Source organism: Chaetodon auriga, chromosome 19, assembly GCF_051107435.1.
Source record: "Chaetodon auriga isolate fChaAug3 chromosome 19, fChaAug3.hap1, whole genome shotgun sequence".
Lineage (NCBI taxonomy): Eukaryota > Metazoa > Chordata > Actinopteri > Chaetodontiformes > Chaetodontidae > Chaetodon > Chaetodon auriga.
Window position 1 is genome coordinate 9,420,750 of NC_135092.1, and position 16,675 is coordinate 9,437,424.

Consider the following 16,675-nt stretch of genomic DNA (forward strand, 5'->3'; position numbering starts at 1 on the left):
AAAAACAGAAAAACAAACATTTATGTAAAGAATAGGAAGGAACAAAGTGTGTTAAATTGCTATTACAGAAGAGAGAGGGGAAGTAAACGGGAACGCGAGGTTAGAGGAGGGAAATGTCCGGTGGCTGATTGAGGTGAAGTGGAAGTTTGGGTGTGATTGTTCAAACTGCAGGACACACTCCCTTGTCTGTATCCTGAACCCCTCCCACCCTCTAACCTACTGGCCCTGCACACACACACACACATATAAACACACGCACACAAACATACACTGAAATGTGCTGTTATGCTGCAGCTCAAGAGAGAGAGACTTTGGTCCATTAAACTGTTGAAAGAACACATAAGGGCTTTTATCCAGCTGCTTATTCAAACTCTGCTTGGCTTGCACATGAGAGGAGGGCTGTTTTTAGGTTTAGTTCCCAGGATGTTGAATAATAGACTCTGCAGCCTGGTTTCTTAAGTGAAGGGGTCACACCCAAAATGGGTCACAGTTCAGCTGGTGACGGGCCCTCTCATGATGAGAGTGGTGGTGTGTTTTAATGAGCCTGGATCCCACGCTGAGAGGATTACCATCTTGTCATTTGGGATGGAAAAGTCTTTTAAGTGTTTTTTTTTTTCTTTCTTTTCAACACTCAAGCTAAACTAATTTGAATGTTTACATTGCGTTCACATGCAAAGAATTAATTGTTTCTGTCCATCTGGACCCATTTGCTGGGAAATTCTGATGCTAAATGCAAATAATTATTAGCATTTCTAATTAATAATATACAATTACTTACAACCTCAATTTCACAAAAGTCGTGTAAAAAGTAAACAAAAACAGAATGCTTTTTTGGAATCTGGGTTGTATAATGCAACTACAGAAGAGACAAGATACGTTCGCCTGTTTACTGTTACCTACTCGGAAATAAAAGCAAACATTTCAAAGTTATTCCCAACGTCATTTTAGATGTTGCAGAGCAACTTCCTGGTTTCACTTTGAAGTACCACAGTTGTGCATGCTTGTAGTTTTAGAATGCAATGGAGAGATATGATGCATATTTTTGGGTTCATTAGTTCTCCCTTTCACATTGGTGGTTACACTCGATATTCATCCATCTGTTTGTCAGAGTGGTCGTGTTGCTCGCCCTCTTGGACACTGTTGTAAAGCTGTGGCTAACACTGTCGTTGCAACCACAGAATCAGGAAGCTAATAAGTAAAATGTAACATTAACCTTTGAACCAAAACTACAAAAACTGAGCAAGGAATGTATTTGAATCAAATGAATGATCACCTGTAGGGTTATTAGCTGTGCAGATACATGTTTTTCTATAGATATTCACTAAAGTTGCAACATGCTCATCTCACTGAATACAATAGATTGCTGTCCTTTGAATTTACCAAAATGAGCCTTCTGTTACTGCTAGAAACAATCCCACATAGACCAGTTCACAGGCCATGAGAATTCTTAGTGGGTTCCCTGAGAGCAGTACCAGGACTGTAAAACTGGTAGAACACAAGCTAAAGAACAGGAACCACCTGGATAAGGCAAACAGCGCAGACCAGGAAGAGATGGAGTATTGGGACCGATTTAACTCCAGCAGCAGCTAAAACAACAAAAAACACAGCACACAGCTGGACAGACAAACCTAAAAGGCCTTTGCTTCTTATGGTTTCAGCAACACTTAGCTGAGCGTTCAACTGAACATGTAAAGAAAAGAAAACAGAAAGCCAAGCCTCCTTCCCTCTTGGGAAAAAAAGAGGACAATCTTTTCCCATCCTTCCTTCCTTCCTCACCTTTGCGTCTAATCCTATATGTGTTGGCACATTCGCTCATGCTTGCACACGTGTCAGGTCCAGGTTTCATGAGGCATTTGATGGAGATCTATTGATTTTTGAGTTGCTAAACAAACACTTAAAAAAGAACAAAAAAGCCCAGTGCATTATCTACCTGTGCAGCCCAGATCAATGAGTCACTGTGTTTTGATACTGCAGCAAAAATAAAGTTAATGGAAGAAGGCTTAAAACCATGTGTGGGCTCGGCTATAAACCTTGGCCTGAGCCTTTAGTCCATTTCCAGTATAAATACAGTAATTGAGTGACACATCCATTTTCTATTTATGAGCTGGTTGCATAAGAACAGAGAGAGAAAAAGGGGGCTGTGGAGAAAGGCCAGAGTCTCAGACAGAGAGAAGTTTAGAGAGAGGCAGTCAGAGGGTGGAGGTCTATAGATAGACATTAAACCAGAAACAACGCAGACAATTAACAAGCTGCTGTTTTTCTTTTCTCCGGGCCTTTTTAGCATTTAGCTTAAATATCATGACATTTTTAACAAAACTCAACAAAGAGCAGCTCAGGACATTTGATCCTGTTGAGTCGGGGGAGCGCATGTTTGTGTGGGTGTGTGTGCGCGTTTGTGAGGGAGGGAGGCCAGAGCTTGGCCAGCCATTCATTAGGTGGACTCTCACCATCCCTGGCAAGTACAAGGTGCATTAAGTCGTAAGACACACCAGGCTATTCACAGTCAGTGTGTGTGTGTGTGTGTGTGTGTGTGTGTGTGTGTGTGCTCCATCTCCAGAGGCAACTCTTCAAATCTTTTGGGGATCTTTTCAGATATTTGATATTTCTCTCCTAAAACATGCAACGCGATGCTGGGACCAGCTGCTACCTTTGCTTAGGGACACCTTTGAGTCTTTGTTTGCGTGTGTGTATGTGTGTTAGTGTGTGTGTTTGTGTTAGTGTGTGCGTGTATTAATGTGTGCGTGCCCACGTTCACAGGAAAGTGACTGAGGTGTGACTCACTTTGAGTCATAGCTGCTTTTTTTTTTTTAGCTCACCCGTCGAAAGAGAAGCAGCAACATAATAAGACACAAGAAGAGGTGATAAGAATCACAGAGACTGGATGACAAAATTTAACATCAGAAGGTCAAACGAAATCATTCATCAAAGAAAAGAAAAAAGACAAGAAGCAGCAGTGCTCACTACAGTGTCTTTACTCCACCGTCCAACAGAAAACAGACCAACTGCTCATCCTCTCCTGCTTGCCAGCCATTCAGTCTTGTCTTGGATCTGGTCTTGTCTCTTTGCAGGTGTTGCTGGCTCTCACACACTTTGGGAAATAAGATTAAAAGTGCAGCCCAGCTAGCAGCTCCATCACAGCACGCTAACATACTACAACAGTGCTAGCACAGTGATGTTTAGCAGGTATGTAGTTTTCCATGTTCACTAGAGTAATGTGTTAGCATGCTAATATTTGCTAATATTATAAAGCATGAACTACAGCTGAGACTGATGGGAATGTCAGTGATTCAGCAAGTTTTTGTCATAAGTACTGGATATTTTTTTTACCTGATGATGATGCAAGATAAGAAGTCAGCTCAGTCTGAGGGGGGCTGACAGACCAACAGACCAACATTATCATAGTCATTTTGAGCTCACGGTAACCTACACCACATTACCTAACACCTCAAAAGCAAACTACAAATCCATCCACATACACATCATGATCCTGCACATTTGAAAACGTTTGACTGGTTTACAAAGAAGAAAAAAGAACCATTTATATTAAGATGTTTCTCACTGACAAAATTGTTAAAATGTATGGTGCCAAAGTAGGCTACTTAATTATTTCTCAGTGCTTAGAGACAATCATGGCTACCTTACAAGAGGTAACTTGACAGACTTTGTACCTTTTCAATTTAAGAGCCTACACACATTTCTCTGCAGTGCAGCAGCACAGAGCAATAATCTGCACGCAAATCTGAAACTGAGTGCTTCACAGACTAAATTTGAAGTGGCCTTAAAGAAATGACTGCAAAGTACCGTTTGCTGTCGCATTTTCAGCTGTAATTCATGACCAAGAATACATGAGCCATGTTAAATGTGTTTTTTAATCATCACATTCATTCATTCATTCATTCATTCATGGCAGGAAAAGCACAGGTGGAAACACTAACATTAACGATGGCTCAGCTCCACTGAAGTGTGACAGTGACTTCACAAGACCAGGGCCTTAAAGAGGCAAGACTGAGTGGAATGCAGCCATTGTTTATGTTACAAGTTACACCTGTGTTTTTCTGGCTATTGCCACATGTCCACTCGGAAAAGGACACCTTTAAGATAACACCATGTTTTCTTGATTTCTGCGTTTGACTTTACGTTGACTTTGGAACTTTTGCAAACTCCATTGGCTCAAATCCCAACTGTCTTCAGACAATTACTTTAAATTTCCTCTCCTCCTTACCGACCTATAAATCACAGATCACTCTGAGAAAACAAAGATGGGCAACATCTGCGAGCTCAGCACTCACAGTGAGGAGTGACGGAAGGGAAAGTGCACAGAAGGAAGGATGGGACGGGATGAGAGGAAGCGACCGGTGGTTATCTTCCAATGTTTTTTCTACCAACGCGGAAAGAAAGAAGAGGGAGAAGCCTGCTCACAAGTCAGGAGGTCTTGGTCTTCAGTGCTTTCTTTTTGCAATGCTCAGCTCTATGAACACACATGCAAGTGTGGTTATTCTCTTCCAAAACCTTCCAAAAACAAGCGCATGAGGAAATCACACCACAGCTTTTGTCTGAATTCAATTTTTCCATGATTTAACACTTTGATCACACGCACTTAAACAAGCTCAAAAGCATAAGGACACACTTTCAAATCTAAAAACAGGCTGTCACATGAATCCCTCACAAGTTACATGCACCATTTTGCTCTCTTCCACACACTGCTCCACTGACACAATGTCACGCTTTCAGCTGTAGATTGTTTTGCTCTTGTTTCAAGTCTTCCTCTCCATCACTGTGACAAAGGTCAGTCCCCAGAGACAATGGCTGCCAGCAGCTGGTGGCCTGACTCACTGCCAAGCCACTTGACCCTGCTGCTTCGGGTGATTTAACATTGTTGGAGACTTCGAAGCAAAACATCATCTGAGTCACCGCTTCTGTCTTAGTCATAACAGCAAGTGCTCTATGTACTATATGAAAACAAAACGATAGACAGTGGACATCATGTCACTCTCTAAGCTGGACTTTGACATGTTTGTTGCACGCGTTTACAGTCAGCTACAGCACACCACGTGATCGATGACACACACAGGACATGGCAGTTTAACTGTGCCGCCACAACGTGCCGCCACAACTTGGCTGTTTGTTAGTTTTCAAACATTTCAAACTTTCCTCTCCCTTATGGGCCTTAAAAAACTAGATGACAGGCTAGTTCATGAGTGTAAAACCAGGAAATTCGTTACAAATCATGTGCTGCTCCCAAAACTAATGTCTGGTCTCTCCCTGTGATCTTCTCCCATGCGACGTCTAACTGGATTATCTGAGGTTATACTGTGCACTCACCAGAAGCTGTTGGAGCGGTGGCCATTTCTCATCCCAGGAATAACAAACAAAAACAGTACGATGCTGAAAACATGATCATAATATTCAATGTGCTGAAACAGAATTTGAAGGGACACTGTGTGTGCCTGGTGTAAAGCAGAATGTGGTGATATATAATTAACATTTAATGACAAAACATTTAGTAGTTTTCATCACTTATTCAGTCTTTTTTACAACCAATTCATCACTACAGTTAATTAGCAGTATGCAAAGCTGAAATGGAGAAACATTCACTTTGTGTAGCACAAAGTGAATGTTTGTGAATGTTGTGCCTGCTAAACGAGCACAACCAGTACAACAGCTCCTTACTGTCTTGTCTTTTTAAAAAACAACAGTGACCCTGGAAAGACAGGCAGTCTGAGGGACGTATGAAAGAGCCAGTTGTAAAATTGAACTAATTAGGAGGCCACAATTGAGAGTCAGGGACAAAAACTGGGGTCAGAGGGTCAAACTGCAACCTGGTCATTAAGTGAGTTAGATATGAATCAGCTATTGTTGTCTAACTGTCTCATTTTTAGGCCATATACTGTAATTGAGTTTTACTCTAATATAAGAAGTATTCATTAAACGAGCTCATTCACAGGAAGCATGTTGCCGCATTTGTCCTCCTCATTACTTCTCTTGCACAGTTTACAGAAAGCCGCTGTGCATCACGCTGAGGAGTGATTAGATGCTGTTGTGAAGCCAGCCGTTTTAAAGCGTCACTGCTTGTGTTTGACCATGGTCAAAATTTTGCGAGACAAACTTGGATGTGTATTGTGTGTTTTAGAAAAGATTTTTTTTCTGTCATCACTAAAGGATTTTGGAACAAAAACGGCTACTGCTAATGCTAAAATTTTCTCTTGTCATGTAGAAGCTAACTGGCAGGAAGTCCTTCAACTTTTAACTACGGTTTAGTCGGCCAGAGTCTGAGAAAAAAAATGCTATTTGCTGTTATTGTTCCTGGATGTTTGACTTTGTTGCTCTACAACAACGTCACCTGACTTCCTCTTTCGCTCTAGTCAGAAGTATTTTGGACACTGAGGTGCTTGACATGTGTGTCATTTTGGAGAAACTTGACTTTATGATTTCAAAAAATCTGATTTTGCTAAATAATAATGTGTTTATCTCACCTCTCAAACAGCTTATGGAAACTACTGTGTAGGTTTTATCGTGTTTTGCAGTATCCCCTCTCTCTCTCTGTCTCTCTCTGTCTCTCATTTGCTTCAGGAATGAATCACTCCCATGAGAGGAGCTGGAGTGGCACTTCGCTCTAAAAACAAGCAAACTCCACCCTCAATTTTGGCGCCGATGTTTACAGAGGAGCTGTTTGTAGCCCAGATTCAGGTCACAAATCATTGTTGTTATGTGAAAACAACAAAACATATCTGCTGATATTCATATGAAAATCACGAAATCCAACTCACTCATCCAAGAACTGCGGCCATTTTCGATCTCGTGACACACTTTTAAAAATCAAGTTGCATAAACCCAGAAACAATTGGCAGTGTGGCTGGAATTTTGTTTTTTCCCATTCCTGAAAACTTGACATCTCAGAGCTGCAATGTCTCCACAAGATTTGCGACTATTCTAAAATAATCCCTTCTAAAACATTTGTTACACTCAAATGCACAACTGCTTAACCCACAAACTGTCTCAAAGTTCCTCCTATCAGTTACTTCAGACGATTGCACAAATCATCCTCCAGGCCAAACTGAGACAAAAGCAATTTTAAGAAATCCTATGATAGCTGGATTGTGCCAGAGTCAGTCAGCAAATCCTCCAAACTAGAGGAAAAATTAGAGCTAAGCAAACAGACGACCCCTCCCATACCAAACTGTCTGCCCCAAAACACGTTTCTCAAGTCTGAAACGAAGTGACGGGAATGAGTGGACAGCATGAAAACACAGACAGGCAGGAATGTTTGCCGTGACTCGTTAGTGACGCACTATTTGTTGTTGTGCCGCGCTGCAGTGCACTTATTGTTGACGAGGGACACTTGGCACTTGTTGGGGGAGGAGAAGGGGCAGCGTGGGGAAGGGACAGAGGGAGGGGTTTTGTTGTGAGAATGTAAAGTCGAGGGTGTTCTCCTTTCGTTTCCTCCTTTCCCTGAAAGCCCCCCCCCCCTCCCTCCTTGCGTCTCCCTCCCCTCTCCCCAACACTCCTGTTGTTCCAAATGTCTTTCCGGTGCAGGCGTAGGACCTGTTCCCACACCGTGTAGGACATCCCTCAGACACACACACACACATAAGGAAAACACACCCTGCTACATATACAGACCTACATACTGTTGCAGTCTGGTCAGACATTTAATGTGCAGGACAAACTTCAAGGTTTGAAGGACAGTGCTGCATATTTTAGGGCAATCATTAAAACTTTTAATGCTTTGGCAGTGACATTTCTTTTTCCCTTCAGAGTAAGTTCAGTTTTCTGCTGAGCAAATTAATAAAACCCTCGTTCAGAACGTGCCTAATTTGAGTGCTGAGCTTTATTGCTCTGAGGTTTGTTATTATTGTTTTCCCTAAAGACTCTCTGTCACTTTATCATATCTCATACACTTTTCTCTTTTGTTACCCCATTTCCTTTTTTACCCAGTGGTTTACATTGGCTGGATTTTTCACACTCCTGCTGGCTGCCTGGTGCTAACACTTTTACTGCTTCAGACTCAGTATTTGCTTGTTTTGGGTTCAAACGATCCTTTTTAATGTGTTCTGGCTGAGAACAAATACAAAAAGACTTGTCTGGTCTGTCCCCAATAGTGAGACAAAGAGGACAGTTGTCCTATATTTTACAAATGCTTTTTTTTTTAGCTCATGTTCAAAGGTGAATATGCTAAAAAAAGAGAGACTTGTTTTGGCATCACTTTTTTGAATCAAGAAGCATTTCCTGAACTTCCACTGGCATTTTGCCCAGACCTCCCATTAAGTTCTGACTCAGATCTGTTCTCACATAGAGGTCTGTGAGAAGATAAAAACTGTGATCAATGAGACTTAAAAAGATTTCAGAATGATGGAGGTGAATTTAGTAGGTTAATATCTTTCAACAGCTCTTGTTATGTAAGCTCCTGGCAAAACACATTGTGTTAGATAAGCCTACAAAATAGCATGCACAGGGGAGAAGTTTGGAATAAACCTTTCGTGTGCACTGCTGAGCAGAAGGGAACACAAAGCTTGTTTCCTGTTTGTGTCACATTCAAACCCCTCCCCTCCATTTCCTTCCCTTGGGTTTGATTGTGCACCTGCACCTAGAGGCCACCACAAACACCCAGCACTCGACTGGACGCCGAATTCATCAGCAAAACAACACATGTGGAGAAACAATACAGGTCCTGGGTGAAAACAAGTTTGTTTTTCACTGATCCTTGACTGTATGAATAGAAAGTCCAGGATGCCTTCAGATTCCTTGGCATTCCTCTCATTTGTTGTTGATTGTTGACATTTGGTCAGTGGGATGAATATAGATGTCGTATCCATCTTATTATGTAGAGGAATGAAAGGAATGCGACCAGCTGCTGGAGTCTGTTAAAATGTAAAGATCTGGGTCACACTGATGGATGTTGTGACTGTAGGTACTGATCAAAGTGTTTTACAGACAATTTATGACTGAAATGTTGCCCATAATCTTGTTTGAACTCTGGTTTGGATTATAAATTATCATGAACAATATGCAAGCCAATAATATCTTCCATGGCTACGGTACAACATCCATTAATACACAGTGTTACTCTGCATTAAGTCACTGTATTTTTGTAATAAATGGCCTTGTGAAATTGTGGGGAGGAGGTTAACATTTTACTGATGCTTGAAAACAAAGTTTGTGTGGCCCACAGAGTTTGAAAAACATTGCAAATTGTAGCCACAACCAGGCAGGAAGTTTTCATTTTTCTGATTAAACTGTGACCAGAATCTGAGGCGAAGTTGTTTCACTGACCTGTTTCAACACTTCACTGATTTGAACATGAGGGACATAGAAAGAGGTTGTGTTACTTATGAAATGTGGCTGTTGACTGATGTCACATACTCTACACTTTACAGTATATGCATATATGTATATATAGAGAGAGCATTAACTGGTTTTTGGCCCTTGGAGAGCAGCAGACACAGGTTGTAAACACAGCACTGATATGTTACTAACTTCTAAGTTGATATGCAGAATTTGTTACCATCCAGCAGCCATGGAGCAACATTGGCGTCTGTGTTTCTGGGCACCTGGAGAACGAACGCAAGTCCAATCTTCACTAGAATTTTGGCTCCATTTTTGGTCTCCACCAGCTCCTTATAGAAATGTTTCGCTCTTTAGCTGCTAAATGCTGCATTTTGTTCATTTGCTAGTCATTAACTGCTGTTCGAACAGCTTGCTGTTTAGACATCACAGCACTGATGAAAGCTGTGAGAGTGAACTGAAACAGTGAGCTGAAAGATGCTGAGATGCTGAGACCTGAGGGGACCTGCAGACCCTCTCACCACAAGCAACACCTTTCACATACATTTAGTCTCATGATCCATTTAAACATATCCTCTGTTCGTTGCATCAGGCCTTGTTGCACACTGAAATTTTCTCTCAACAGGGCTCATCAGAGGTCTGCGGGATGTCATCAGATTTTATTGTTTAGACCACTAACGTGTGCAGAATTTTAGTCAAAAAACACATTTTGCTGTGTTTTCAATCGTCCTGCAAAAGAGTGATTGATTAACCCCTGTGAAGAGTGAAGTCAGTTTGCTTTGAAAACACTTGTGGAATTCCTTCGAAAGAATCCAATTTGGTTTGGACATGTAGCAGAACACACACACACACCCACACACACACGCACACACACACACACACACACACACACACACGCACACACACACACACACACACACACCCACACACACACACACACACACACACACACACACACACACGTACATTCCCTCCCACTAAATCCAGTGCCACATCTGCAGACAGTGTAGGAGTGGTTTACAGTAAAACCACCGGAGCTACAGTGAAATTACAGAAGTAAATCAAAACACTCACAGACTGCGCTCGCTCCCAGATGTATCTTTACTTTTGTTTTTAGTAAGAGCGTGGGCAGCTCACATCCCACCTCAGACATCTACTGGGTTTAACACTTTATTGGGAGGACTGGGAAGTAGCAGAGTGGGCACTTCATACGGATATAGAGCTGAACGAAAAGCCTACGCTGTGTCTTTAAAAAAAGACAGCTACATGAATATGTGTTTCACTGACTCAGTTTAAATATTTACTTTTCATGGGTTGTCACCTTTAATTAGACAGTAAATAGGGTCATGAGAGGAGGGATAATTGAGACCACGAGAGGCAAGGAGACAGAGTGAGATGTGAACTCGTGCGTGAACTCTGTCAACCACAGTCAGACCTTCACCTTCCAAGTGAACAGTAAAGACACGGAAAAGAATATCTTAAAAAACAAAAGTTTTTTCTGTTGTCACAAAATTCTGTCCAAATCTCACCCACACGCTAAGTGCTGTGCATGGCTGTGACGGCAGCATTTTCATTGTCCACATGGCAATGAGATAGTGTGCAACTAGAGTGTTATTAACAGGTTTTGTTTTTAGTGACCCATAATCCAAACAATGAATCCCACAATGGAAAGAAAAAGTTGTATTTTCAAAGCTTTTTTTTTTTGTATTTTCCTCACACAACAGACCAAGAACACTTCTTTCAGAATTGGTATCTTAGAGAAAGAGCTTGTCCATAATGAAAACAAGTTACATCACCCAAATTGAACAAAATGTCTTCCTTCTAAAGTGACGAAACACACTCTTAAGAGCATGTTGGCCGTCAGTGCACTACAGTATAACTGAGGTTAAGTTTGGAATTTTCTGTGCAGTGATGCACATGTTTTCCACGGATTTATTGGAAGCAAGTTTGTAGGTTTTGGCAGAACATTTAGTCTGAGGAGGGTTGGGTGAAAGGGTCCACCTGGCCGATGCCTTTTCACAGGTACTGATCGTATTTTATAGGCTCGCTGTACTGTAACACGATGTGACTTCAAATGTTCTAAATGTGTGCACAGAGATGTCGGGCACATAAAAAGTCTTTGATATAGAAAGGAAAAAGTTCTAATGAACTGACATTTGACCTTCTATCTGTCTAACCTTTTGTCTTTCATCTCCCATCTTTCATATCGAGCAGATGTAGGTCAGAGTCAGGACTGTAAGGTTTTTCTCTCCAGAGAGAACAATATGGAAGGTAGAGGGTGTATGTGTGGAAGTGTGTTGTGCATGTGAACGTGTGCATACGTGTGTTCCTCCCATCCTCAGAGGATATCTGTATGTGTGACATGGAAGCTAAGGGCACGTCCAGGAAACAGGTCCTCTGCCCTCCCATCATCCATCACCAGCAATCATCACAGGAGTCCCACGCGAAGAGAGCAGGCAGATCGAATATGTTGCAGTCTTCTTTCACAGTTATTTTTTAGTAACTTGAGTCAAGTGGAAAGTTGATTCTCACTAAAGGTGCGATTTGCTGGTGGACTTTTCCTGGTGGTGAAATGTGGTGCAGTTTTCTCGCAGTGAGAACACAAACCAAACCAGATAAAGAAAAAAAGGAAAAGGATGGCTGCTGAACTGGCAAGCAACAGTTCCTCTCGCTTGGTTTGATGCCTCTTCATGTGTTCAGATCTGTTCTTAACAGCAGGAGAGAGCACACGCAGATGACGAGTGACGTTCGAGCTTTAGTCATCAATTACGTAATCAAACACCTGCAATTTCCCTGTTGTTTTGCTAAAAAACAGCCAAAAACAAAGAACAAATAGCACAAAAGAAACCTTCGAAATGCTATGAAAGTCGGCATTTGTCCACATATCAGCTGTCTGCCAGCCTGACTCATAATGGAGCATCACTTCAGCGGTTCCCGTCATTACACGGCTGCTGTTGCTGTGGGAGAAAGTGATCCCCTTTCAGAGCAGAAAGATGGATCACTTCAAAGAAACAGACGAGCTGTAGGAGCGACTGAATCAAACAATGTGCACACGAATGAATGGCGAATAGTGTGCTTTTTATAGGGAGGGTGAGGTGGAAATCATTGCATATATGCTCAGTGCAAATGGGTGTGACTCAAATACTTGTATTTTCTCGAAGTCAGAGGATCCTTAAAACTGATCTGAGGCCTGTTGCTAGTGTCTGAGGATCTTTTTCTTTTTTGTCTCTGCAGTCACAGAAGCATGTCTACAAAACACATAAGAAGAACCCAAACATTGTGCATTATTCACAATGGCAACAGTTTATACACACATTTCCACCTCTAACTGTTGGTTAGTGTAAATACTCCCTTGCTGCAATCTTTTTGTTTTCCATGACAGTTAGGGTCTCTCCTTTTTCCATCTAAGTGAAAACACAGATTATTGCCCACATATTGTCTCCAGCCTGGGTCAGGGGGCTTCCAGAAGCTGAGTCAGACCTCTTACTGGAAGCCTCTGAGTCACCCTTCTTCCTCTCCCCCCCAAGCCACCCCTCTGCTCCCCTCCTCATATGTGTATCCCACGTATCAACTACTCCTCTCAACCTGAACTGTCTTTGTGCTCTCTTGCTGCAGGTCCTCCATGCATGTTAACATAAATGCAAAAGGACGGCTAGAGCTTGTTGGGATTTGAAGCAGGTTGGTGTTATTATGCAGCTAGATCAGCGCTCCTTTTGAACTTTTCCAACATGTAAGTGTGCATGCATTCCTCAGAGCAAAGAATGTCACTATAAAAGCCTCCCACCCCTCTGCCCCAACACCCATTATTCCCTGTCCCCTCCCCTCCCCCGATTCTCGAGTTCTCCCCCTTCTTGTCCCCCTTTCCCGAATCGTAATGATCTCACCCAGCTGTCACTCTGTAATCCCACCCACACTACACACACTACAGCACTAAAGTCTGTTGCTGCTGCTGGTGGCGGCTGACATCATTTATTTTGTCGGTGTCACCGTTTCCCTGAAATCCAAAACACACTGCCGGTCTGAAGCTTTTTATGGCATTTTGCTGAACTTTAAGCAAAGTGCACATTGTCAACGCTCTAAAATGTAAAAATAGGCAAAAGGAATAACTTTGTCACATCTTAATTTTATACTGCAGAGTTGGAAATAATAATGATTAGGATTATAATGAGGATTTGGATTATATTGTGCAACTGGGGTTCAAAGCAGAAAGCAGAAATCCTATTAATGTGAGACAAACTGAACGAGATTAGTAGGACTAATATGGACAAAATATTACAGACGTAATTCAATATAAAGCAGTACAAGACAGCACCATCACTAATTACTGAATCAAAAATCTAGCTGCTGAAGGAAATATCTGGCTCTTCAGCAGCTAAATGCTCCACTAGCTAGTTGCTAACTTTGTCTGTCTGAAGAAGCCATCTTCGATAACTTGAATGCAGAAGACATTTCGCATGGTGGAACACTAAGTGATTCGATCCGATCACCCAAAACACATTTTCCACATGATTTCAACTGAAGTGCGTCACAGTTCTCACAGATGATCATGTCTAATATCTGTTACACAACCTTTCATTGCTCAGAATCTCCCATGATGACTCTTGAGTGTCATACTGAATTTACTATTGTCACATCTTACTGGGACGAACAGTATAAATAATGTTAAATTCAATACCTGCTCCCCAGAAAGATCAGCCACTGAACCTTCAGACAAGTCAAGGCACAGGTGCAGCTCTGATATGATAAAAAAGCAATTTCTCAAATAACCTCTGTCTGTTCCTGACTTATTTACGATTGGATTGCATCACATTTCACCAGGAAACGTTTGAATGACAATACACAAGCCTGATTCCAAAGAAGTTGGGATGTTGCGTAAAACAGAAAGCAGTCATCTACAAATGAACTGTTTACCGACAACAGTTTTACAGAGTCTGCCTGAGTCTGTGTAGTTAAATCCTTTATACAATCACGTGTTCACTCACAAAGTGGTGAACCTCTCTCCGTCCTTGCTTGTGAACGACTGAGCCTTTCTGCCCCTTTCATACCCAATCATGTTACTATCACCTGTTACCAATGAACCTGTACACCTGTGGAATGTTCCAAACAGGTGTTTTGGAGCGTTCCACAACTTTCCCAGTCTTTAATTGCTCCTGACCCAACTTGTTTGAAACACATCATATTTAGAATAAGCATATATTTACAAAAATCTATGCAGTTGCTGAGGTAAAGCATTAAATATGTTGTCTTTGTGCTGTTTTCAGTTGAGTATGTCAAGAAAGATGAGCAAGAACTAAGAACCAAGGGCAAGACACCTACTTTCATTGTTTCTCCTGATGATGCTTTCAGTGTCTGGTTGAGCAATTTTGATGAACGCTGTGTGTGTGTGTGTGTGTGTGTGTGTGTGTGTGTGTGTGTGTGTGTGTGTGTGAGACCTGTGGGCAAGATGATGAGTGGTTCTCTAGTGGTTTCCATAAATACTGAGGAACTTAAACAAAGTGACCTTTATACTAAATGGCTGCACAGCATCAGCTATGTGCATTTACACAGGAAAACAGATGATTTTTTCAGAACTATTTTCTCTTCAGTAATGTTCTGACTGTTTTCTGACACAACAATGCGGGCAGACAAGATGCAGAAAGCATCCTAAACTCAATAAGCCACCTTTTAACCAATTAGGTGCCTGTAACCAAGTGGCCTCGGCTTGAATCCTGCAGGATGTTCCCCTCCTGTTTCTCCATTATTACATTCTCTCTTGTTAGAGGGAAATTACATCATACTAAAAAGACAGTGAATTCTCTCTTTTGTTTTATCTGAGGTTTGCAACACAGCGAGGTGACATTTTGAATAGAGGACAAATATCTAAGCTGGGAAAGTAACTGTGTGCCAAACACACCCATAAAAGCACACATCTGGGTGATGGTGATGGTGTCACCGTCATGGCGAGCACTAGATGAGGTTAATCTTATTTACACTGACATCAACTGAATTCATATGCCACTCAGACACAGAGTCTTCCTCAACAGCACCCTGGTGGCAGTAGGCGTCAAACAATCAATCAAGACCCCCCAAAAAAAGAGCCACATCTCATGAGCGTCCTCACCAGAGCGTAGCCACGGTCAAGTACCACCGGAAGCACATGTGTATACGTGCGTGCATGGACTTTGTGTTTCAGCACATTTGTGATCCACACACAGCCGAGTGCAGCCGGAAGCTGTGTGCTCGGGTGCCTGGTGTGGGAGTTGGGTTATTGAAATGAGAAAACCCTGCAGCCTGAGAGACTCAGAGATCAGCTATTCTCGCCTGAGCGGTGATGTGTCAGAATGTAAGAGGCGTCAGTGATCAAAAAATGAGCGCCGCCCACAACTCCAGGGCCTGGCCGTAGTGTACGTCTAACGGTGTGTTTATATAATTTGATGTTTATGCAATGAAAAGGACTGGACTGTACTGAGGTGGATGGTGGTGGTGCAGTGGTAGCTGAGGGGGTGGGTATAGAGTGCACCCACCTTGCTTTAATTATCATATTTCAGAGGAAATTAGACTGTTGGAGGCAGCATAGTATATATATTTAGAGTATATTCTAAACATTTACAGAAAGAGATGGGGTGTGTTTTTATACTCTGACAAAGTAAAAAAATGTCCACTGTCTGATTTTTGCTTTGTTTTAACCTTGTCGTGCCTAAGAAGACCTGCACAGGGCTGAAAGCACGCAAGCACAGCAGAATTCACTGTTTATATTCCTGTTGTTTTTGACAACCTACTTCTGATAATCTTCTTGTTTTCACTTCAATTTAAGGATTATGCTGCGTTTTGGGTTGAGTAACTTGTGGGTTTGCGAAATCGTTTCAAAACCCCATCGGATATCGAGAAAATCATTGTCATCAAGACTGTTTTTTTCGTAATTCCTGAAAAAAATAAAAAGTCAATGCAACCACATGCAATTAATGCAGTCCCTGTAAATAAAAAAATCCTCTAAATTACCACTTTGCCCTTACTGCCTGCTGGCTGGAACAGTGTACTCACTACGGCTGAGAGAGTCAATAACTGTGTTTATGCGTTTACTCAAAGCCAGGTACAATTTAACGGTTTAGAAATATACGGTTACAACTAACAGCTATGACCAGGTATAATTACCTGTGACCAACAGTCTGGTGTGAATGACCTGATGTGGTTTGAGAGAGATCATACTGCACCTTCACACACAAACATCGTGTGCAAAAGTGGTACGAGGTGCAATATAATACGAGGTGCAATTGTAAAAAAAATGACTAATTGGAATTGTAATTAAAGAGCTGACACCACCGACAACACTTGATTAATCCTGCCTTAAACTGCACTACCACACAACAATGACACTAAAAAAAAAGAAAGGTTTAAGCCAGCGCGTTTCTGAATG